Source organism: Lissotriton helveticus, chromosome 8 (assembly GCF_964261635.1).
Source record: "Lissotriton helveticus chromosome 8, aLisHel1.1, whole genome shotgun sequence".
Lineage (NCBI taxonomy): Eukaryota > Metazoa > Chordata > Amphibia > Caudata > Salamandridae > Lissotriton > Lissotriton helveticus.
In genome coordinates, this window is record NC_136069.1 from 1394853625 (window position 1) to 1394879979 (window position 26355).

Genomic DNA, 26355 nt, shown 5'->3' on the forward strand with positions numbered 1-26355 from the left:
ACACCTATTCACCCCGGAGAAAGATCGAGACAGTGATGGAACCATGTCGGGATTTGGCCCGATCTCCTCCCCCCTTGTTGTGGCACAAACTCTGGACGTTGCCCTCACCAGCCAACCTGTCACTTCCTCGTGAACAACTGAACTGTCACCTGACATATCCTTTTCTTGAATGCCTGTGATGATGCGCGACGTCTAGAAGCCTAGACTGATCTACAAGATAATTGTAAGCGCCAGCCAGCGATAGATATTTCTCCTACTAGAGCCCGACCCGCGCACAGGCCCAGCGTAGACACATGCTGCCACCCCCGCAAACTACTGTTGAATTTCTCCCCCAGTGGGACACTAGTTTGGATATGCCACCCCCAGTGACGTATCCTCAGTATTGGGACAGTTACCCACCCGAAGTTCTAGTTACTGTTCGCCTCCCCAGTCCCCCCCCCACGTTTCAGGAAGCTTGGCGTGCAGGAACATACACGACACGCACACATAGGCGGCACACGGGAACTGTAGAGGGGCCCCTCCCCCAACCACGTCACCCTAGCAATGGCTGTCCCCCACTCTGACGTTAGTATCCTTACACTAAATGTACGGGGCCTACACACACCCAGCAAGCGCTACTCTGTATACTCCTACATACGGCGCATGGCGGCCAACATAACGTTCTTACAAGAGACACACATTAACGCTACTGAACTCATTCGCCTACAAGCCAAATGGCGAGGGACCATCTGCGCCACACAATATTCAGCATTCGCACGCGGCGCATTAATCTGGGTGAGACCTGGTACTCCCTTCCGGGCGCTCCGGCGAGTAGTAGATAGAGAGGGCAGATACGCGCTTCTGGAAGGAATTCTTGATGGGCAAGGGGTACTACTTGGCAGCATATACGCCCCTAATACGGATCAGGACCGGTTCTGGGATCACCTTACGGGCGTTCTGGCCCAGTTCACCACAGTCCCATGGGTGCTGGGAGGCGACTTTAACTGCACACTAGACCCCTCACTGGACCGCTCACATCCTCCCCCCACGCACTCCCCGGCCCCTCGGCAGGCGGCCCTCTTCAGGGCATGGACCACACACTGGGCGCTCACTGATGCATGGCGACACCTACACCCACTGGCTCGCATCTACTCCTTCCACTCGATTCCACACAACCTTCGGGTCCGCCTAGACCGTTTCCTCTGCTCTGTTCCGATCCTCCCTAAGGTTACATCTGCAGATTACCTGGGACGGATCCTCTCAGATCATGATGCCCACATAATACGGCTCACCTGGCGCCCCCCGCATCCACCGGTCCCCACCTGGCGCCTCCCCAGAGACTGCCTAACGGACCCGGTCTTCAGGGACACGCACAAAACCAGCATAAGCGACTACTTTATGCACAATGAGAACACAGCGTCATCGATACTAGTGGAGTGGGACGCGTATAAAGTGGTGGCAAGGGGAGAATGTATCAAACAGATAGTGGGGGTCCGCCGCACCTTAGAACGGTCGCTCTTAAAGACGGAACAAGCTCTAGCTGCTCTGACCAAACGGCCTGATGACTCGGAGGAACACGCCGTGCTCACGGCAGAGGCCAAAACGGAATACCAAACTGCCTGCGCTGACCTCCGTAAGTATAACTTCAGGGCATACGCCTCTCGGGTGCACAAAGACAGAGACAAAACCGGGGCTCTTCTGGCCTGGATGGCGAAGCAGGACACCGAAACCAAGCCGATCACGGACATTCTCAACCCGGAGGGTGTACTGGTGCAATCACAAGCGGAGATTCTCCTAGCATTCCAACGCCATTATACACGAGTATACGAAGCCCCGACATGCTGTACCCCGTTCACCGCAGATCAGTTTTTAGACCCTCTGACGCTGCCCACGATATCGGATTCCGACAAGCGCACACTAGACGCCAAGATACTCCCCTCTGACATTACCCAAGCAATACGCGCCATGTCCCGAAATAAAGCACCAGGACTGGACGGCTTCCCACTAGAATACTACGCAACATTCTCTCCCCTGGTGGTTCCCCGTCTGTCACGGGTGTTCGGGGCGTCACTTCACCTGGGGAAACTACCCCAGTCGCTACGGGAATCCGTGATTGTCACCTTTCTTAAGCCCCACAGAGATCCGCTTCACATGGGGTCGTACCGACCTATCACACTCCTGTCGGCTGATTGTAAGATCCTGGGGAAGATCCTAGCTGATCGTTATGCGCAGGTCATACGCCCGCTGGTCCACCCCGACCAATGCGGCTTCGTCCCTGGGAGAAATACCTCCCAGAACCTCCGCCGAGTCTTCCATATCCAGGATCAGGTACGCGACAGATTTCCCCGCGCTGCCTGCCTCATTATGGACCTAGAGAAGGCGTTTGACACCCTCACCTGGCCCTACCTATTTTCGGTCCTGCGGCGCCTTAATCTCGGCCCGACGCTCCTGGCATACACCCGCCTCCTATACACCGACCTCACTACTCGAGTTCGTATCGGGAAACGTATCTCACCGGCGTTTGCAGTCCGACGAGGCACAAGACAAGGTTGCCCCCTGTCGCCCCTCCTGTTCGCGCTAGCGGTCGAACCGCTGGCGGTTCGACTGCGTCGGGAGGGGATGAACTGGGGAGTACCGCTTGCAGACGGGACCCATTGTGTGTCCATGTACGCGGATGATCTCCTCATATATGTCCGAGACATTGAAATGGACCTAACCCCCATAGGGGCCACATTGGCGGACTTTGCAACTGCCTCGGGCCTACAAGTCAACTGGGACAAGTCCACGGTTTACCCCCTACACCCGGACCTACCCCCCTGAGACGTCGACCTTGGACCACATAGGCTTTCATGGTCCACGGAAGCTCCCCGATACCTCGGCGTCCGCTTATACCATTCTCCGACGGACATCTTTGAGGGCAATCACCGCAAGGTGCTCGAGAGTCTGCGCCCAACGGTCGCCTTCTGGAATAAGTTACCACTGGCCCCGATTGGACGGATAGCCCTTGCTAAAATGGTGATGCTCCCCCGGCTCCTCTACCATTTCACAAACCTGCCGGTGATACCACCCAGATCCTTCTTTCGCGACATTGATTCCCTCTTAGGAACTCTCATCTGGGGAGCAGGCCGCCACAGAGTCGCCCTGAAAACGCTTCAACTCCCCACAACACAGGGGGGACTCGGAGCTCCATCCTTCGAGGCATATTTCCTCGCAGCACAGCTCCAGTGGCTGTCCTACTGGACAGCGGACCGTTATCCTCAGGAGACGGTTACCCCTACTGGTAGAATCATGACTCCGGAACTCACCCGTCTGCTCCTCCCGGGCACCAAGCCACGGCGCACTTACCCCCTCCAGGTGACGATAGCGCGCCGATGTATGCTACGGATTCACCGGCTGTCTCCCGCTAGACCCCCATACTCCCCGCTGCTGCCGCTAATAGGCGGCCCCAAGCAGGATTCCTACTTTGCGGCCCCACTACTCGCCGACTGGTCCCGCTGTGGCATCACAGATCTAGAATCACTCTTCGAGGAGGGTCAGCTGAAACCGCTGGACCGCCTGGTCGCAGAATACGGGCTCCCCCCAGGCCAATTCCTCAGGTATAGGCAACTGCTCGACGGATACCGACCCCATTTCAATCTCCAAACTGGCGAGCCTGACACGCATCCAGTAATACATACTATCCTACATATGGGGGTGGGTCGCCACCTGGTCACATGGCTATACAAATCCATCCGGGAACTCTCATACACCCCCCTGACGACCCTACGAGCCACTTGGGAAGAGGACATAGGCCGTGTTCTACACGACTCGGAGTGGACTAAAGCTCTTGAGGCCCCTAAACGTGTTTCTAGAAATGCCCGCTTCAAAAATATTCAATATTATATACTTCACAGGGCATATCTCACCCCAGCGCGATTACAGAAGTTCTACCCCTCCACGCCATTCCTGTGTCCCAGATGCTGTTCTCCAGCTGCGAACTTCCGTCACATGTTTTGGGACTGTCCCAAACTCCAACCCTTCTGGCAGGGGGTGCACAACACACTACTGGAACTCACGGGTCTCACTACACTAGCCACCTGGGAGTCCAGTGCATTAGGCATCCTCCACATCTCTAAACGTGAGCCGGTGCATAGGCGCTTCGTGTCCTTAGCGCTCCTACTAGCCAATAGATGTATAACCATGCGCTGGCGATCCCCAGAGGGTCCCCCCATAGCACACTGGCAGGGGGCGGTTAACAAATGGGCGGCAGCGGAGGAAGACGCTTTAAGGGAAGAAGAAGCCAAGGGCGCGCGCAAGCTTCCCATCTCCATGGAATGGGCCATGCTCCTTCACAGCTTCCGCCAGTCCACGCAAGCTGGAGACCCGCCTGACCCTTCCCCTCCCCCCACCCGGGAAGACCGGTAGCCTTCACCTGAAGTGAGCCACCCCAGAGTCGGACCCCGATAACCCCCTATATCCTAGGCAACCTCTCGCATGTCCGGCCACCCATGGGTTTCTCCCCCCCCCCTCGACACCCGCCGCCATTATCTCCCTACTTAGACCCTGCTAGCGCCTACACGCTTCCCTCCCACAGTTCCGTTACCCCCCTGTTCACTGGTACCACTGTTGTGTGCACAGTACAGATCTAGATCCGGCGCTGTAACGGCATGAAAGTACCCATCTGAACTTATTCATCGCCCCTATGGCGATACCGTCCCATCACCTTTCAGCCTGCAGGAGCCTTTGCATGATTATAATGCACTGATTCACCGAAGTCATGTTTATGTGTACCAGTTCTATATAGCAAGAAAACGTTGCACACATAGCTGTTCGTGGCTGAATGTTGAGGCCACGTCGGCGATCTGTTTATTCTGTACTGAAATACTTTACTGCAACAATAAAAACAAATTTAAATAAAAAAAAAAGTGTCCTAATTCTATTGATTACTAAAATAAATAATTTTTTTTTAAGTTCAAAAGCCTGATCTACAATCTTCTCTACAGTTTTCTTTTTCTTATAAAAAGCAGCTCTCTGTTTACCTTTTTATTATATTTTTCAACAAATTTAAAACCACCCTATTGCGAAACATTCGTTTACGAATGTCCCTAAATTGGTTTTGCCTTCTATTCCTATACATATTATTCTCTCCTGCTCCAGTAGTAACATTTTTGGGGGGCCTCTCCTTCCTTTTCAAATTTGCTCTCTCCTTCTGTTTATTCACATTCTCATCAACATTTTTTTTTTATCTACATATATTCCGAAAGAAAGACTTAGTTGTCTTACCAGGAGGTTTTTTTCCTGTTAGTGAAGTATTTGTTGTAGAGGAGTGCTTTAATTCCGTTGCTGTTTTTGATTTTTTCCGCTTGGCATCTTTTCTTCTCCTCTGCCTTGAGGGCATATTTCCTTACTATTGAAATCTTGATTTCAATCTGTGTTAAAGAAAAAAGATAACACATTTTAGACCACTATTACCAAACAACAAAGCAATCACAATAAGCAAACGATATAAACACTAGTTTACAACATATCTACTTTTATATCACAGCAACTATGTAACTAGGAGTAAGACAGAGAAATAGAGCTACAGGAACTAACACAAAAAGACAGAGAGAGTCAGACAAAAAAACAGGTAGAGTGAGTAAAACATAGAGAAGGTGTAAGACAGAAAGAGTGTATAATATGTTGTAAGACAGAAAAAGGATGTAATAGGGAGAGGGAGTCAGTCAAAGAAAGGGACAAAGGGAGTAAGTCAGAAAAAGGATGTAACAGAGTGTAAGACAGAGAGAGGGTGTAAAACGATGTAAAACAGAGAGAGGGTGTTAGAAGATGAGAGAATGTAAAAAACACTAAAACAAAGAGAGGCTGTAAAAGGTAGAGAGAGAGAGTAAGTTTGAGAGAGGGTGTAAGAGGAAGTAAATCAGAGAGAGGATGTAACAAGGAGCAATGAGAGAGAGGGAATAAATCAGAGACATGGTGTAAGGGAAAGTAAGTCAAAGAGAAAGTGTAAGAGAGTGTAAAACAGAGTCAGTATGTAAAAAGGAATGAGTCAGAGAGAGGGTCTCATGGAAAAATGGAGTAGGTCAGGAAGAGAATATAAGAGAGACTTATACATTCTTGACAATACTTGGTAAAGAAACCTTGGTGCATAAAAGAATTGTTTTTTATAAATGAGCGACGTTTCAAAAGTGTAATGAAATGCTTATACATATGACCTTTTCTCTGTTTTTTAAATGTTATTCTAAAAAAAGATTTTGGGCACATGAAATAGTTCTACATTATTGACAAGGATTAGATAGTATCTACATGATTTAAAAAATATATTAGCGCATTTCACAATCATGTCACCTGTGTTTTCTCAGATTAGGAAGTACATTGTGCACATGAGGTGAGGCCTGTCCAAGGGTGCAGAGGAGGTAAGGCCTGTGTCGAAGAGTGCATTGGACAGGACTCACCTCCTCTGACCCTTGAACAAGCCTCACCTCCTCCGTGCACCCTGCACAGGCCTCAATGTATTGGGTATAATTAATGGTAACAGGATGCACATAAGGTGAGGCCTAACCAGGAGTGCAGATGAGGTGAGGCCTGTCCAGGGGAGCACAGAAGGTGAGGCCTGTGTCCAAGAGTGCAGTGGACAGGACTTCATAAAGCCTCTCCCGCACTGCACTCTTAGACACAGGCCTCATCTCCTCAGCAAATGTCACAATCATGAAAGCCATTTTGACTTTCCTCACCTCCTCTGCACCTTTTGCAATCATCTCAGGTGTGTTTCCTCATATTAGGAATCACATTGTGTTTTTTTATTGTTGCTTTCTGTTATTTTTTTTCTTAATGCTTCGTTAAAAGTTTCTGCTGCATACAGGAATTGTATTTTGTAAACAACTGAGGTTTCAGTATTGAAATGGAATGCCTGTGTCTAAGAGTGTACTGGACTGGACTTCATGAAGCCTATCCCCCACTGCACTCTTAGACACAACCCTGACCTCCTTTGCACCCCTGGACAGACCTCTCTTGCACTACACTCTTCAACACAGGCATCACCTCCTCTGCACCCCTGGACAATCCTCACCTCATCTGCAACCCTGAAACACCTCAATTTATCTCCACCCCTAGACAGGCCTCAGCTCATCTACACCCCTGGACACGCCTCATCTCATCTACACCCTGTTACCATCAATTATACCCAATATATTGAGGCCTGTCCAAGGGGCACAGATGAGGTAAGGCTTGTCCAAGGGTCAGAGGAGGTGAGTCCTCTCCAATGCACTCATGGACACAGGCCTCAACTCCTTTGCACCCCTAGACATGCCTCACCTCATGTGCAGAATCTACTTCCTAATCTGAGGAAACACAGGTGACATAATTGTAAAAGGTTCAAATGTATTTATTTAATCTTGCAGACACTATTTATTCTTCTCAAAAATATAGAAGCCATTCATTAGCTGCAAAATCGTTTTTTAAATAAAATGTATGAAACAGATAGCATGTCCTATGTACAAGCATTCCATTTCACTACTCAAACCTCACTATTTTTCAAAATACAATTCTTCTATCTAGGAAATGTTGATACCAAACATTATCATTAAACTTAACAAAATGCAGCAAGAAAAAAGATCAATCTGCTCCCTAATCTAGAGTAACACAAGTGACATGATTGTGAAAACTGCAAATATATTTATTTAATCATGCACACACTATTTATTCCTCATCAAAAATGTAAAAGCTATTCATTTGCCCAAAAATCGTTTTTCAAATAAGATTTTAGAAACAGAGCGCATGTCCTATGTACAAGCATTCCATTTCACTATTGAAACCTCACTATTTTACAAAATACATTTGATCTCTCTTGCAAACATTGCTTCCAAGCATTATCGAAAACCATGACACAATTCAACAAGAAAAATGCTCAATCTGCTTCCTAATTTGGGATAACAGAGATGACATCATTGTGAAAGGTTCAAGTATATTTCTTTAATCATGCAGACACTATTTATTCCTTTTCAAAAATGTAAAAACCATTCATTTGCCCCAAAATCGTTTTTTAAATAACATTTTAGAAACAGAGCGCAGGGCCTATGTACAAGCATTCAATTTCACTACTGAAACCTCACTATTTCACAAAATACAAATCCTCTATCTTGCAAATATTCATACCAAGCATTATCAAAAAACATGACAGAAACCAACACCAAAGAAGCTCAATGTGCTTCCTAATCTGAGGTAACACAGGTGACATCATTGTGAAAGGTTCAAATATATTTATTTAATCATCCAGACACTATGTATGCCTTCTCAAAAATGTAAAAGCCATTGATTTGCCCCAAAATCGTTTTTCGAATAAGATTTTAGAAATAGAGCGCATGTCCTATGTACAAGCATTCCATTTCACTACTGAAACCTCACTATTTTACAAAATACATTTCCTCTCTCTTGCAAACATTGCTACCAAGCATTATCGAAAACCATGACACAATTCAACAAGAAAAATGCTCAATCTGCTTCCTAATTTGGGATAACAGAGGTGACATCATTGTGAAAGGTTCAAGTATATTTCTTTAATCATGCAGACACTATTTATTCCTTATCAAAAATGTAAAAACCATTGATTTGCCCCAAAATCGTTTTTTAAATAACATTTTAGAAACAGAGCGCAGGTCCTATGTACAAGCATTCAATTTCACTACTGAAACCTCACTATTTCACAAAATACAAATCCTCTATCTTGCAAATGTTCATACCAAGCATTATCAAGAAACATGACGGAAACCAACACCAAAGAAGCTCAATGTGCTTCCTAATCTGAGGTAACACAGGTGACATCATTGTGAAAGGTTCAAATATATTTATTTAATCATCCAGAAACTATGTATTCCTTCTCAAAAATGTAAAAGCCATTGATTTGCCCCAAAATCATTTTTCGAATAAGATTTTAGAAACAGAGCGCATGTCCTATGTACAAGCAATCCATTTCACTACTGAAACCTCACTATTTTACAAAATACATTTCCTCTCTCTTGCAAACATTGCTACCAAGCATTATCGAAAACCATGACACAATTCAACAAGAAAAATGCTCAATCTGCTTCCTAATTTGGGATAACAGAAGTAACATCATTGTGAAAGGTTCAAGTATATTTCTTTAATCATGCAGACACTATTTATTCCTTCTCAAAAATGTAAAAGCCATTGATTTGCCCCAAAATCGTTTTTTGAATAACATTTTAGAAACAGAACGCAGGTCCTATGTACAAGCATTCAATTTCACTACTGAAACCTCACTGTTTCACAAAATACAAATCCTTTATCTTGCAAATGTTCATACCAAGCATTATCAAAAAACATGACACAATCCAACAGCAAAGAAGCTCAATGTGCTTCCTAATCTGAGGTAACACCAGTGACATCATTGTGAAAGGTTCAAATATATTTATTTAATCATCCATTCACTATGTATTCCTTCTCAAAAATGTAAAAGCCATTGATTTGCCCCAAAATCGTTTTTCCAATAACATTTTAGAAACAGAGCACAGGTCCTATGTACAAGCATTCAATTTCACTACTGAAACCTCACTATTTCACAAAAAGCAAATCCTCTATCTTGCAAATGTTCATACCAAGCATTATCAAAAAACATGACACAAACCAACAAGAAAGAAGCTCAATGTGCTTCCTAATCTGAGATAACACAGGTGACATCATTGTGAAAGGTTCAAATATATTTATTTAATCATGTAGACACTATTTATTCCTTCTCAAAAATGTAAACGCCATTCATTTTCCCCAAAATCTTTTTTCACATCACATTTAAGAAACACAGCACAGGTCCTATGTACAAGCATTCCATGTCACTACTGAAACTTCACAATTTTACAAAATACATTTCCTCTATGCAGCAAAAACTTTTTACCAAGCATTATCAAAAAACATGACACAAAGCAACATTTAAAAACCACAATTTGCTTCCGAATCTTCTCCATAGAGTATACAAGTCTCTATCTATATTAAATGAAACATTACTCACCTTTACAAATGCTTTGGGAGATTGAGAACAGTGTCAGACACACACACCAATATTTCTTTAGCAGAGCAAAAGGTATGTACTCCAGGTACTGCAACCATGAATGGCACAGAAAACCTCTAATTCTACACACATATCCCTCATGTTAACCATTTAAAACTCTTCCCTCTCTATTTTCAAACCAACACCCTTCCCCCCCTCAGCCCTTTCTACCTGTTACCATAGCAACTCCCTCCTCACTGACCTCTCAGGTTTAAAAGTTTATTCTACAATGTTGCAAATGAACTCAGCAAGGATGTTAGACCTCTCAATACACCAGCTTATCCGGTGCAATGTTTCTTTAAATGACTTTTTCTTAACCATTCAAATTACTTCTTTCACAGAACAGAACCATGCACCCTAACTTTCAGTTTTCAACTATCTGAATCCACCAATCATTGCTTGTGATTCAAGAGCACTGAAACTCCACAGTTTTTTTTGCAAACTCCTACTGCCATTTCATTCCTACACTTCATCTGACTGCACCAGAACCTCCTCTCAAAATGTATTCTGTCTGGATTATTGGACATAGCTACATCCACTGGGCTCAAAGGTATGCAGCTATCAGAAATTTTCACAACCTTGATTTACCAAATGTAGACATCAAGTGGATTGGCCAAAGAGGATTGAGATGTCATCAATTGATACCATTGGTGAAAACCTTTTACCATCTGCCACACCCTGACCTCATAATTTTGCACTGTAGTGGAAATGACCTAGGCACTTTGACTGGGGTAGGTCTGGAAATGGTTTTAAAGGACACCTTTGGGCAATTGATGACACTTTTTCCACAAACTGCCTTGGTATATTCCAATATATGCCAAAGACAGAAATGGAAGTGGTCCAACCAATTTTGTCCACAATTTGAGAAAGCACGGAAACATGTGAATAAATCTGTTTCTGCTTACATGAGAGACTATGGAATGGATTCAATATACAACAATAACTTGCGTTATAACATGCAAGATATCTACAGAGGAGATGGTGTGCACTTCTCAGATGAGGGGAATAGAATATTCCTCCTGAATTTAAGACTGTGCATTGGAACCTACTTGTAGGTACCTAAATCAGCCACAGAACCCAAAAGCTCTTTTCAGGGCTACCCTACCTCTCATCACTCAAAATGAATACTTTACTCTAACTTTTTTCACTGTTTTTTACCAAAGTACGCTCCCCGGTACGCTCCCTGGTACGCGTACCGGGCGCTCCCTCCGCGAAAAATTAAAATGTTATTTTTATTTTTTGGCCTATATGGGCCTCCTAAGCCCCCCTCAGAAAACCTAGAGGGTCAGGGGGTGTCTACCGTGCCCCCTTTTACCCATTCCCAACGTTGTTTGTCCTCCATCTTGTGTCTCAAATCTACCGAAACACAAGATGGAGGACTTCCGTTTGCTCTGCCGGTACGCGTACCGGGGCGCGCACCGCTAAGCGCTCACAAAAATGTTTAAAAGTTAATTTACATAAAAACCACTGGAGAGACTTTCACCAAATATAGAATAGGCCCTACTACATACCAGTCCCTACCATTTTCCCAAATTTGATGGAATACCATTGAGCCATTTGGGCTGTAGCCCTGTCTAAATATCCTGAGGTAAATTACATGACAAAAACACATATGAAGTGTTAGAATTTACAACCAATTAAAATGTTACTTTCATTTTCTACTTTTATTTCCTGACATTTGATTGGTTATGTACATGAATATAAATGAAAAAGGAGAGGGAAACACAGCCATTTTGACTTCAACTACCTGGGGTACATCTTTAAAGGATTTTCTCATTTATCTTCATCACCTTTATATAAGGTAAGTTGTTAATTTGTAAGGGGTACTTTAAGTTAATTTGTAAAAACGTTTTCTGATAGTTATTTACTGTCCCTCTCTTATAGTTATAGATTAAGATAGGCTTCTCTGTTATAGTTATAGATTAAGTTAAGCTTCCCTGGTATAATTATGAATTTACTTAGGCTTCCTCACATACACTTTTTTATATTTCTACTTCCTGCCTGATACCATACACTGCCCAAAGATAACTTCACTGTTAAAAACTCAGAAGTACCTCTCTGAACTTAAACCCAACAGTGCCCTAACTCTACTGATATAGTTATTTTTTATGCAATTTACAGCAAGAAAATGGAAGGAGAACAAGAAATCATCAATATTTCTTTCGAAATTACAGATGAAGAGATTGTTCAAGAAGATTTTGTTGACAATGATTTTATGGATGAGTCTCTGGACCAACAATTTATTGACTGTTTACAAGAAATTGAATCATGCAATTTTGAGGAGATTCCAGATCATCTGATGCTGGACGTTTTATTAAACTATGAAAATTCTAACCAATAAATTTGTATTTAATAATTAAAAATTGTTTGAGACATTATTCATTTTTATATGTAATTCATGAAGTAGTACCAAAATGATTATAATATAAAGTGAGACTTACAGTATACTGTGCAATTTTAAAACATCATAAGGGAGCAGGGTAGACTACCCATGATCCCCTAGGCCTTCTCAGGAAGTCCTTAAAGGATCTGTTTCTGCTTTCCTGACAGACTATGGTATGGATTCCATATACCACAATAACTTCTGTAACAACATGCAAGATATCTACAGAAAAGAAGGTGTACATTGAATTTAAGACTCTGCATTGGTACCTACATGTTGGTACTTAAATCACCCACACATTCTATTCAGAGCTACCCTACCTCTAAGCACTTTAAATTATTATTTTACTGTTTCACTTGGTTATCCCCATAGTACTCTCCCCGGTGCGCGTACCGGGCGCTACCCCCGCGAAAATCGAGAAAAAAATAAAAAAATGTTTTGCCCCGCGGGGCCCTTTTATGGCCCCCGCATCAAACCTGGGGGTTTAGGGGGGGTCTACCCTGCCCCCTTTTGGTCATTTCCCCCCTTGTTTTTGCCACCTCTTGTGTCTCGATCCCACCGAGACACAAGATGGCGGCCGCTCCGGACTGTTTGGAATGTTGACAGACACCCGAGAGCCAATCAGCTTTCTGCTCGCGAACTCAGGTTACGCGCCGGGTGCGCTCCCCGGTGCGCGTACCGGGGCGTGCTTATAGATATATATATTTTTTTTAACCTAAATTACCCAAAATCCACTGGAGCACATATCTTCAGACATAGCAAAGGCACATCGGGCTACCAGTCCCTACAATTTTGCCAAGTTTGGTGGAAATCCATTCAGCCGTTCGGGCTAAAAGTGAGTCCAACCGCCCTATGGAAATTAACATGGGGAAAACACGTTTTGGGACTCCCCTTTTATCTCGGCCCCCGCTTGACGAATCCCCCCGAAACTTTCACAGAAGGAGCAGAGCGGAGCGGGCCATCTTCTTTGAGAAATTCGCGAAGAGTCGTCCACCAGGGCCAAAGTTATTCCCAATAGAATGTTGCGGATTTCCTATGGAAAACAATCCTAACTATAACTACCTACCGGCGACCGCCAGTAGGTAATATATATATATATATATATATATATATATATATATATATATATATATATATATATATATATATATATGCAAGCAATAATATCACACTTATAAATATGCAAGTGCAACTGTTAAATGCGTGGATAATAATATGAAATGTAATGCAAGCAGATAACAATATGGAATAAAATACAAGCAAATAATACTGGCCATCCGTTGCCAGAAATCAGAAAGAGATATACACTAAATATATCAGATTACAATCGTGAAGACTTGGATGTGCACACAGACACTCACACATTACAAAGTCAATCCTCAAAGAATAAAACATCTCACCGGCTGCAATTACTGTATCTTAGCCCACTTCAGACTGGGGGATTCACAGCCAGGGTTAAGAGCCTCAGCAAACCAGGTTCCTGCACTGTTGTTCATGCCCAAATCCCAGTTTCCAAGTCAACAAACCCCAGCTTTATAATCTTAAAGCACACTAGAAGGTTCCAAGAGGCCATCCTATGTGCCAATGACACTTACTGGAGTTGGCCACTCTCCATGCAAGCATTCCAAAGGAAAAAGACTTCTCATGTTCCTTCTGCACTCTCATGTGTTCCAGCTTTTATCTGAACAAAGCTTACGAAAGTCTCCAGCAGTACAGTCAACAATCTCCAAAAGCAAAACAACCTTGAACGTGAATAACTTAAACAATAATAATCTGGGGGCCTGCTTGTACGCAGAGCTCAAGCTACACAGAGTCTGGATTCAAGATGGCATGAAGGCATGTCAAATCCAATAATAAGAACTTCATAATACTTCCCAAAGTATAACACAATGCACATTTGTGCACAGAGGCGTAGCTAGAGGTTGTGGCACCCGGGGCTTTCCCTCAGATTGCCGCCCATGGCATCCGCAGCCCTGTGATTGTGAGCTTATGTATCGGAGTCGAATTTTGAATCTCACCTCAGTCATATTTCGGGCCCAAATATTTCTCACGTGTATCATTGGAATGCTAGTTTTTCATTGGTCTATTAACTAGTGCAAGTAAGTGTTAACTATCTGAACTCGCAGTTCTAGAGGGCTGCGCACAGCACCCCGAGTATTTGCAATTTTCTGTTGAGTGTTTCTTTTAATTTGATTATTTAGCTTTCCATCAACAAAACATACAGAGAACTAATATGGCAGCATAGTTACAGTTGATACAGGCAGTTTCATTTAGGTAGGTGTGATGGGTGCAGAGTGTAGACAGGGGAGCCAAATGTGTACTCTCAACTTCGTGAGGAAAAGAAGAACACAAACCCTTCCTCTGTCGTACACGTTACTACTACACAATGTGCATGTGTGAGGGGGAGGGGGGAATTTTCAGACCCAAGTCTGATGCTAGGCCTGTTCAAAGGGACTACCGTCAGGTTCAGTCAGATCCGACAAGTGTTCACTATTGGGTGAAACTTGTGAGTCCAATGCTTCCCCCTGCTCACGCTCCGCACTTGTATCAGTGTCTCCCAATGTTATTGAGTCATAATGTACACTGTTATGTTAACATTGTTTACCAAGAGTTCCAGGCATGACAATGGCGACTAATTCAACCATGTGAATCTATGAAAGATCTAGTATTAGAGAAGACATGTTTAATATTTTTACATTTCAACCATATATAATCTCCAATTGCAAGCCCACCAATTTAAAATCCATATAACATTTACTAACTCTGCATCAAGTTCTGCTCTTATAAATATCTCAATTCATCCTAAACAGGCAAATAAGCAACTACATTCTCTGTGTCTGATACAGGAGGAGCGTCACACTTCTTGCCAATTCATTTTACTAGAAACATTAGCCAGGATTTCATTACTGCTCTACTGCACAGTTCATTTACGATTATTCTCTGTCAATCTGAGAAAATCTAGCAACAGAGGCATATGTTTGATAAAGAAAACTTCAAATTAACATCATTACACAGCTCTTCCCAGTTTGCTTCTCTTCGGTGTTCTATCTGGTGTCTATATCCTATTTAGAGGAAACTTATTTCATATTGAATAGCCTTGATCAGCGTTGTTTTTTTAAGGTCAGAAATCATTTCCAGAGGTACAATTCCACTTTTTCTGAATTGGCTAAGAAAATAGGAATTTGATTTTCACTTGTGTAGAGCACTAGAGACAGTATTTTTTGTGAGAGCACCTTTAAAAGAAATAAAAAGTCTCTAGTATATAAAGTTTTTAAAAACTGAAAAATACCACACCAAACAAAACTTTCCTTAGCTAAGTGACATTGGGCATGAGAGGACTAAGGAAAAGTATTGGTTAGTGTAATTTGTAAATATTGATAGCTCTCAGGGCTTTAAGTGGGCCGGGACTCACCGATGCTGAGCACCGGCAGTTTTTTAAAAGGGGGCCTCGAAACAGGTCTCTATCTGGTTCTGGTTTGTGCCCTGGCAAAAGCACTCACTTCTCAATATTGGAGAAATTACAGCATGACGGCATGCCAGGTGAGCATTGTAGGGGAAGGGAAATCCTGTAGAGAGAGTCATTTTCTCTCTAGATTTGCTTTCTCTTTTTGAAACTCAGGAGCAGCAACATTGTTGTGGTGTCACCAGGGCTTTAAATGTAAGATTTTTCAATACTATATATAAGCCATAGTTGCTGCCTATTTATCTTATGCAACTAACAACCACTGACAAAGCCAATAGTCCTGATTTGTTGTAGGTATGATGTTACTTGTTGTATCACATATCTGAATACAATGACAGAAACCGCAAAATACAAGTCGGGTGGTACACTATGCTAAACACAGATTTTTAGCTTATGTGTTTTAAGCCATGCCCTTAATTACACTGGCCACGCCCACGTCCCTTTCAGAGACCCCCTACCCCCAGTTTTTTCATCCCACTTAAAGCCCTGATAGCTCTTACACACCTATGGAGTTTGTTGTTTATCTGCCCGCAATGAGAATGTAAGACTTCTGCTCCAATGCCGATTACTTTGTTTAACTTTTGTATTTAATTCTTTCTTGGGCATAATTAGCTAACGCCGTTAACTACTGCTGCAACTCACTAAGGGGGAGATCTAATAACGCAAAAATCACCCGCTTAGTCTGATGCGAGTCCATCCCATGTTTTCCCAATGCAACCTCTCGAGAACAAGCACTCCTTTTCTCCTCTCCACCTCCCCTTCTCATTTTCCCTTCTTTCTCACATGAGTTAATCAAGATGTTGCTACTTCAGAGCGACTCTGGGACAGCTGGAAATCTCGGCGATTCTACATCTTCGGCTGAAGCTTAACTCCAATAATACCCAGGTGTGGCAGTGTGAGAAGAAAGGAAATACGTCTGCACAAAACATTCCGATAGCACACCAATAAGTTCATCATCTCAAAAGCTGCCAAATGTACTGCAAGATTTTTGAACTGGGCTGTCTGTGGTTGCGACAGACACTGAACATGGAACAATAATTTGAAATGTTCTTCTCATTGCCTGGGCTGAATAGAAGATTTGAGTTGCTTAACTCGATCTTTGGCGACTACTTGGCTCAATATCTGCCAGAATGTTTTTGAGTCCTTCTCAAAAGAAATAGTCGCTTACATTAAAACCAACAAGTGTACGTCCCCTAATTTCGGGGTGAATGACTATGATCGGGAGACCAACTTAAGTAAAGCAGGCCTCCCTATTAGGCCAGGTGGTATGTAGAAATTACACCGGGGCGTCCCAGGTTTGGGCATGGAAGTCACAGCTCACCTGAAACAACTTAACTATCTGGAATCGAAGCGTGGCGACGCAACTGTTCGTCTGCTCTCCTGGGCTGATGGACCCGACACGAATCGCCGTGAGCAGAAGATCATCCTAATGTCTGCAGCAAAATCCTTGTGCTGCCTGAACACCGGAAAAGAGGCGACTGCGTCACTGCCGCGCTACTTTTCAGTGCAACGCAAGGGCTGACCAAACTTTATGCCCAGGGCCGTCATTGGTAGCGCTTTCACGCGCTACATGATTGACGGCCCTGGGACGGAATCCACCACAACCACAAATTAGGTACGTACCTTGCGCATGCTGCACTGCAGGCAGCATGATTTGCGATCAGGTGGGCTTGCTCTTCCGTGCTCGGACCCCAGTGGGGGTGGCGGCCTTATTAATTTATTTGGGGACACTGACACTGTACAGTGAGTGTCCCCAAATAAATTATAAAGGCTGCCGCCACAGGCCGTCGCCCCCACAATAGTGCCGCCCTGGGGCGGACCGCCACCTTCGCCCCCCCTAGCTACGCCACTGTTTGTGCACCACTTCCTATAGCACTGCACAGTTCCTCTCCCAATGTACAACATAATTCACATTTGAGCACCACTACTTATATCACTGCACTTCAAGACCAAGAGGTACATTCCACATCTCTCTCTCTCTCTCTCTCATGCTTTCAAGTGCACATCAAACATGTTCTGTTCCTGGCAAGGCTGTTCTGCTCTGTGAAAGCTCTCCCACTTTAAAACTACAAAGAGACACGAAAGAAATCTTCAAGGAAAAAGGCATATGCAGGGAACATGATGTCGTACATTCCAAATAGGGTAAAATAAAACACCAAGGGCCCGATGTAGGTAGGCAAATACCGGTCAGAAACAACCGAAAATACCGATTTTCGTCCGTTTCTGACCGGTATTTGGATATTGAGATGTAGGGGCATGTTAAATTACAGAATCTGTAATTTTACCGAATCTGTAATTTTTCCGATTCGGTAAAATACCGAATTAGTAAAATTACCGATTCTGTAATTTAACATGTAGGTAGCACTGTAATCAGTGCTACAAGGGTTTAAGAATTCGTTATTTACTACCAACTAGAAGTTGGTGGTAAATAATGAAAACCCTTCAAAAAGCATTTTTTTTGCTTTAGAAAATGTGCCATGTTGCAGACATACATGCCCTAAGGGCATGTATGTCAGCAACTTGTGCACCCATGCACAATTGAGGGGTGCAACAGGGTGTCAAAGTGACATCATGTCCCCCTTTCAAATTCAGTAATTTTACCGAATCGGTATTTACCGATTCGGTAATTGGCATTGATTCCTATGGGCCTCAGAAATCAATGGCAATTACCGAATCGGAAAATACCGATTCGGTAATTACCAAATCATTCCAATTCGGTAATTTCAAAAGTAAAATTACCTACATCCCATTTACCTACTCTTAAATACCGAATCAATAAGATTCGGTATTTAAGAGTAGGTAAATCGGGATTACCTACATCGGGCCCCAAAATTCAATTAAAATAATTGTAGTCAAAGGTCATCATGTGGTTTCAATACATGGGAGTGCCCCTAGCACTACAGCAACCAAAGTCTCTGCAGCAGGAATCCAGCAGGGCAAAACACTCTGTGGCAGTGAACGAGGGCCCGCTCTGCGGGACGCCTCTGTCAATTTTATGGTGCTCTGACGCCTAGGGGCTAACGTCACGTCTGAGATAGCTGGGAGATGTGGTTCCCACCCTAGTGATGCTGCCAAAGTTCCAGCAACAGGAAAACACCAGGGAAAAACACTCTGTGGTAGTGAGCAAGGGTCCAGTGCAGCGGGACGCCTCTGTCGATTTTGTGGCACTGCCGCGCCTAGCGGCTCACATACTTTTTGTCATAACATCAGGAGATAAACCACTGTGGGATGTTCTAGTACACTATTGTGCGCCCTAATTTATGTCTCCCATGCACTCAATGCACATATCCCTTAGAGCAGCAACCTCAAACAACGTATTCAGATCTTCTCAAAGCACCTTTGACAAAGTAACAATCATCTCTACCTTTTTGTACCATTTCCATGGTTCCTCTCTCAGCTTGGGAAGTTCTTTGTAAATAAAAGATCAGATTTACTCCAAGGCACATGCATATCAGCTCCTCCATGCATTATCTCAAAGGGCAGTCACTGCAGCCTCAGACACACTAAGACTCGCATCTCCTTCATCCCTGCCTACTGTCTTTTCCTTTCTTCAGCCCCTTCTGTCTTCGACCACTTGCCCTTGAATCTGTTTAATTTTCCACTTTACTTTGTGCATTTCATTAATTGTTTTAATGTGCACCTTTAAACTTGGTACACTCATGTCTTTGATCTCCTCATTGGTCATTACCTTTCTGAATTTGTGTTTGCTTGTGTTTCTTCTTATTTAGATTAATATTGTATTCCTCAGTCAATTCTGCCAATTTCTTATGCATCTCATGGGCCTCCCTAGCAACTTCTTTGTTGAGATATCACAACTCTGCCTCATTGTCATTGTTCAATCTCTCCGGATCAATTGTATCCTTCAAGATCTGTTTGAATTCTACCCTTAATTTGAATGCATACATTTCCTTCAGTGCTGGCTCTCTGTGGTGAGGCTTTGATTTTACATATGCAACAGCAGCAACTGTAGGTGCGGCAGTTGCACTGGGGGATGGACCTGACATAAATGGAGATGCTTCTTCTGAAGGTGCACTTGGCCAATGGATACACTTTGATTCTCAGTTGCACTGGTCCTCTGATCTTCCTGTCTCTGGCATATGTGGTGCTGATGACTCAGGAGGGGGCACAACCTGATATGGAGATGGTCTTGAAGTTATTCGATCAAAGAATCCTTCTTCTTCATCCTCACCTGTTTCTGTGTCTCTTTCTGCCTGCTGTTCTTTGGTCTGGGTCCATTTTTTGTCCCTTACCTCCCTTTCATTCTCTCGCACAATAGTGTGGTAAATACCCACACCATTAATCATAGCTTCACTTCATGCTTGCTCAATTGAGTTCCACTTTCCAATGAGCCAATTAGTCATAGGGAGGCATACCTTCAGGTCGTGTTTTTTTCTCCCTTACAAACAGGATAAGGAGTCACAACTTTGTAAACAACTACCCAATCTCGGTGTGACACCAAATGCCACGATCCCAGCCCACAGCATGACACAAAGCACAAGTTACTTTGTGATTATGCACATGAACAAGTAAAAACAATAGCCTTTGTCTGCTATACTTAAACAGGGAAACAAAAATTCTATCTTTTATAAAGAAACGCACAAACAGAAAAAGCTGGTTCTTGACCAGTGGTAGCCTACTTCCGTTGATATGTTATGTTATGTTAACATAAGTTTTATATAGCGCTCAGCTACTCAAAAGAGTGCCCCGGCGCTAATAACCCAAAGAGGTACGGAGCGGGAGAGGAAGGCACGCTTACTGTACAAAGAGCCATATCTTGAGGTCCTTCCTAAAGGCTAAGAGATTGCCATTCTTCCTCAAAGACATAGGCAAGGCATTCCACAGTTGTGGCGCCAAACGTTTGAAGGAGCAACCTCCAATTCGAGCTCGTCTGATTACCGGGACAGAAGCCAAGGCCTGGGAAAACGACCTGAGCGACCGAGATGGAAGATAAAAGTCCAATCTTTTCCTAATGTATTTGGCACCTATGCCATGCAGTGCTTTAAAGGCCAGAGTAAGAGGTTTGAAGATGATACGTTTCCGAATTGGAAGCCAATGGAGAGCCTTTAAAAGGTCTCTTGCACTGGATCTCCGATGAAGACCAAAAATCGCTCGCGCAGCAGAGTTTTGCACTGTTTGCAAACGAGATAGAAGGAATTCCGAGAGGCCAAGGTAGAGCACATTGGCATAATCCAAGCGAGAGCCTATCAACGCTTGAACAGTGGTTCTTCTGTGGGCAAGAGATAGTAATGGCAGGAACTATTCATTAAGAAGTAAACAACACCAGCTAAAATGAATACACATTCATAATTAGTCATGTAGTAAAACTCTATTGTGGTGTGAATGTTGCCCCTCACAATTGACACCGCACCTTAGCAGGCAAGTATCAACAATAAATTTATATATCAAGATCTTGGAACTTCTACGAAATCCAATAACCAGACTTTAAACCTTAGCAATAAGCGTATGAATAGCAATAAATGTATCCAAAAACATGAATGAACAGTCGCAATTTCTTGATCAATGTAAAGCCGTCTTGGACACTGCATATACACTCAAAAATAAGGCAGAAAGCATACATTTTTGCAATTTAAAGCAATTATTATATGAATCACTATAAGTGCATTCAATTAGCAAGTGTGAACACCTGAAAATCCCACATCACCTTCATTGCAACCCAAAATATGATTTGGACATCATAAATATAGTTTAAAATAGGACCAACGCATCAAAATCCCAATAACCAAAGTCCCTGCAGTTCAACAACTCAAAGTTTCATAACCAAAGTGCTCACAGCCTGCATCTCCATACATTTTGCCTTGACATCGAAACCTAAACTACAAATCCCACAATGCATTGCTCAAAAGGTGCACTACATGCTTTCAACAACACACTGTAACATGACGAATAATCCTCCTTCTACTAATTTTTCCTTCATTCACAGATCAGCTTTAGGAAGAGCGGAATGCTACCATTTATCCGAACAGGACCTTTGGAGTTCAAGTGTGTAGAGGAATCAGAGACAATTTTGTAATGGAAGCTAATTTGCTGAACCATAAATGTTCTTCCAAATCCAGTTAACCTATCCAGATCCAGGAGTACCCTTCTAAGTCCAGTCTGTAACCATCCTCTGCTACCTGATATTTTATGTAGCACTTTTATCCTGGTTTTTCAATCTTCAGTGCTACTGATGAACCGGGAGCAGTGTGAATTCCCCTTAGTATTTTGTTGCTCCACAACTGGACTTTGTCCATGTGTAAATTCAATATCAAATAACTTTTCAGAATCTAATGTAAAGCACATTTGGTTTCAAAACAAAGGGGAGGCATGGCTAGGCGCCGATGTGAGGTGAAGCGCACTCCGGAGCTCCGTCTGTGGCTTCCCCCCAACTGCAGTGATCCTGGCTACAGACTGAGGCCCGTACCTCTATCCAGGTGGTGGAATGGCTGGAGATTACACCGGGCTGCAGGCAGCAATTTTTGGTGGCTACGCAGCATTGAAATTGCTGTTATATCCCCAACTGTGCGGCGTATGCAGAGTCCCAAGATGGCGACCGCAGATTCGAGGGGCAGCCTCTGACATCGAAGGAGGCCAGCTGACTGCGCTAACTGCTCCCCGTGCGAGACCAGACCTGCAGGAGTGTAGCATAGAGCTCCACCCAGAAGAGCAACTGTACCATCGGCCCCGGGGTCAGATTGGAGCGGCGCTGACTCCCGATCCTAGCGGCTCTGCTCCTACGACACAAGATGGCGGCTGTGGGCTGCAGAGACGGGCCCTAACAGCAGCAAAGTCGAGCTGTGGGCTGGAGTAGTGAAGGCAGAGAACACTGGGAAGCAAAGGGGTCGGCATATCTGGCACACTGGGAGCACCTGAGACTAAGGCTCTTAAGCTGAGCTGCAGCGCTGTGAGGTGAGGCGCCAGCACTGTGACCGCTCTGCCAGACTTTGTCCCTGGGGAGAACTAGGCGGCAACTACGGGGGCTGAGAAGAGGCTATCAGCTCCTTGCGCAGTGTCCAGGCAGCCTGTGAAGGACGGGAGTCCGCTGGGATATTCCAAGGGTGGACTAGGAGGGATGCTATCCTTAAAGTACCCGACTGCACCACAGTGATCCACTGGGGCTCATGAGATGGTCTAGCTGGTGCAAGTCATTCTACTGCTAAGCTCCATCCCTGCTTTAAGGCGATTGAGGCAAAGCCTTATCATTGTCCCAGGAAGACACAGACCTGGAGTGCGAGGCGCTGCAGAGGCCACTGTGCCTGGATGGAGCGCTCCTGGGATACTCACTGGATGAACCTTGCAAGCGGTGAGGGGCTGTGGAGATGGCAGGCACCGAGACTCTGCGCTCTACCTGGGGACCCTCTTGGGGAGTGGGACTCGAGAGGGCAGAGTACACTAGAAGGAGCCCTGAAGGTGAGAAATACTTATGACTGTCACCGGGCTCTAAGACACATCCTACTCCTGCGCGGATAATGCTGCAAGTGATCAGTGCTAAATGGTGGCACCACTCGGTGTCGACTACTGGCTGGGTACGGGGCTCTAACAATGGGAAAAGTGCCCAGAAAGGCCACAGGTTATCAAACTGACGATGAAGATGAGACAGCAGGGATGAGGTTCCCTGAGGGGCCGACCCTAGCGGACATTATGCAGGCCATCACCTCCTCAAGGGAAGTTCTGGAAGCAAAGATAGACTCAATAGGGTCAGAGTTCAACCTGCTGAAAGATGACCACTGCAAGCTAAACCTGAGAGTGGACTTAAACGAAAAAACGTTTGCAGAGATCCCGGACACAGTTTCCACATTACAAAGGCCCTCGTGGAGGCCAAGGTCAAGGTGCTAGAAGCGAGAGCGGAGGGCAGAGAAGGCCGGTCATGCAGAAATAATGTATGCATTGTGGGGGTTCTGGAACGGGAACAAGAGGACGATGCGGTGCGATACCTGGAAGTCTGGCTTAAGGAAGAGGTGGCCCCAGCCCCTTTTATGCACTTGAATATGCTCAGAGTCACGACCAGGGTGCCCAAACTTGGAGCCCCTCCTCGACTGCTGGTGATACGACTTCTTCATTATCGGGATGGAGACAACATACTGCGACAAGCCCAAAAGAAACGGGACCTACAGATTGGGAATAATAGAGTGATGATATTCCTGGATTTCACCAGGGAAGTGCAGCGTCAACGTGCTTCCTTTATCGTCTTCAAGCAGAAACTGCGACAGTTCCAAATCCCATATGCCATGCCATTTCCGGCGCGCCTCCTGGTTGTCGACAAGTCAGAGACGCACTTCTTCACTATCCTGCATGAGGCATGGGAGTGGTTAGAGGCCCGTCAGCACAGAGAGACTCGCACTCCATCACCGGACTTGACCTGGCGGACTCCGGCCAAAACTCAGCAGCCTGGGAGAGCTCCTTCTCCTAAAGAATGCCAACGGGAGTGGCACAAGGCCCTGCAGGCGATTGTGGAACTTAGCAATGGAGGCGCTAGCCCCGGATTGACCAAAAGTGGCCCGACATGGACAGATCCAAAAGCTCGCAACCAGGCAGCACTAACGAGGATTCGGAGACTGATCTCCTGGATGTCACTCCTTAAACAGCTGATAAAATAGCCTGACAAAAGCACCCCAGGTTGTACATCAGACAGTTCTACTGTTCAGCTTATGCTGCGATTCAGACGTCATAGAAGCCACTTGAAGATACTAATATGGTCATTGGGTTCGGCTGCCGAGTCAAGATGTTGGGGTATTGCCCGGTGGAGATCTGGGTCCAGTAAGGTCAGCTTCACACCCCACCACTTTCAGTGACTTTCTGTTCACACGTTCCAGTGTGAATGGGAACTTGTTTGTTTGTACCTGTCCTGGGGAGGGGGAGTTGGTGTGTTCTTACTGTTCAGGGGATTTTATATGAAGCCAGGCATGTCACTTTAGGGGACGCTGCTAGGGATATGACACGATCGTCACAATGGGATCCGCCGTAGGCCTTATATGTCTATCTTGGAACATTAGGGGGATGCACACCATGTTGCGCCGCCATAAAATTCATGCGTACCTGGTCAGGAGCGGGGTGCAGATAGCCCTTTTGCAGGAGACTCACTTATCGCAGAAGGAAGGAGCTACATTCCAGCTCAGGTGGAGGGTGCAGGTGTTTTATACTACTTATTCAGCCTACGTGAGGGGAACACTGGTCTGGGTGCGAGGGCGAGTCCCTTTCTAACGTACCAGACAAATAATAGAACCGGAGGGGTGGTTTATAGTAATTTCAGGGTGATTAGATGGACGGGACATAACGATTGGGAGTGTGTATGCCCCTTACATAGAGCAACCTACATTTCTAGCTCAACTCTCACCGACGCTAGCTTCGGTGTTAACAGGATCGGTACTGCTAGGGGGTGACTTTAATTGTGTTACTGACGTCAGCTTGGCCCATTCTCACCCACCACACCCAGATGCTCCCATACATAGAATTGCAGAGGGGGGATTTGGATGAGTGAATACCTGGTCAGAACGATTTCTGCTCATAACTCGCTGCTAGTGACATTAGACTGGATTCGTGTTAGCCCTAAAATACCTGCTTGGAGCTTATGACCGGAGCATTGGAAGATCGGGTGTTTCGGAACACTGTGGGAACCGCTATTGAGGATTACTTTTTAACCAATGCCAATACGGTGACAAGCCCACTCATTGAGGGGGATGCTTTTAAGTCTGTTATTAGGGGGCACTGCATTGGGGAAGTGGTGGGGGTACGAAAGGTCCTTTTACAAGATGTGCAAAGAGCGGAACAGCAGCTCCGAGAGGTGGAAAAAGATAAGCCAGAGGGAATAGACAAGCAGGCAGACCTTCTCACGGCTCAAGAAGCAATGGCAACACAAGTAGAACGGCTGCATTGTGTTGACTACAAGGCTTACACTGCCCGGGCCCATGCTGAGAGAGACAAATCTGGGGCGCTGTTAGCTTTGTTGGCTAACCCAGCACGTAGGGGGTGGCGGTACTTGATCTTCAAAGTCGGGAAGACGAGGTTTATTATCGCCAACAAGATATTAATGGCCAGTATTTAGAATACTACACTGCCTTATATCTTAGTAGGCTAGCTCCAGGAGAAGAGGAGATAGTGGAGTTCATAGGGGCTGTGGAGCTTCCAAGTGTAGATGCAGAGGCAGCAGAGGCTCTAGGCAGGGATGTCGAGATTGGGGAAGTGAGGGGGTCATTAAACATATGGCTAGGAATAAGACACCGGGGACAGATGGGTTACCAATAGAGTTTTACTCAACGTATGTAGATAGTTTGGCTCCACAGCTAGTGGCTTTGCCGTTGTATAACAGAAAGGCTGTCTGCCTGCTACAACAAGAGAGGCGGTAATCATTCCCCTTCTTAAGCCCGGCAAGCCTGCTTGGGATCTCACTGCTTGTTATCGCCCGCTCACTATGCTCAATTTGGGTTATAAAATACTAAGTTGTGTATTGGCCACCCGCCCGGTTTTGCATATGTCGATGCTAGTACACACCGATCAGGT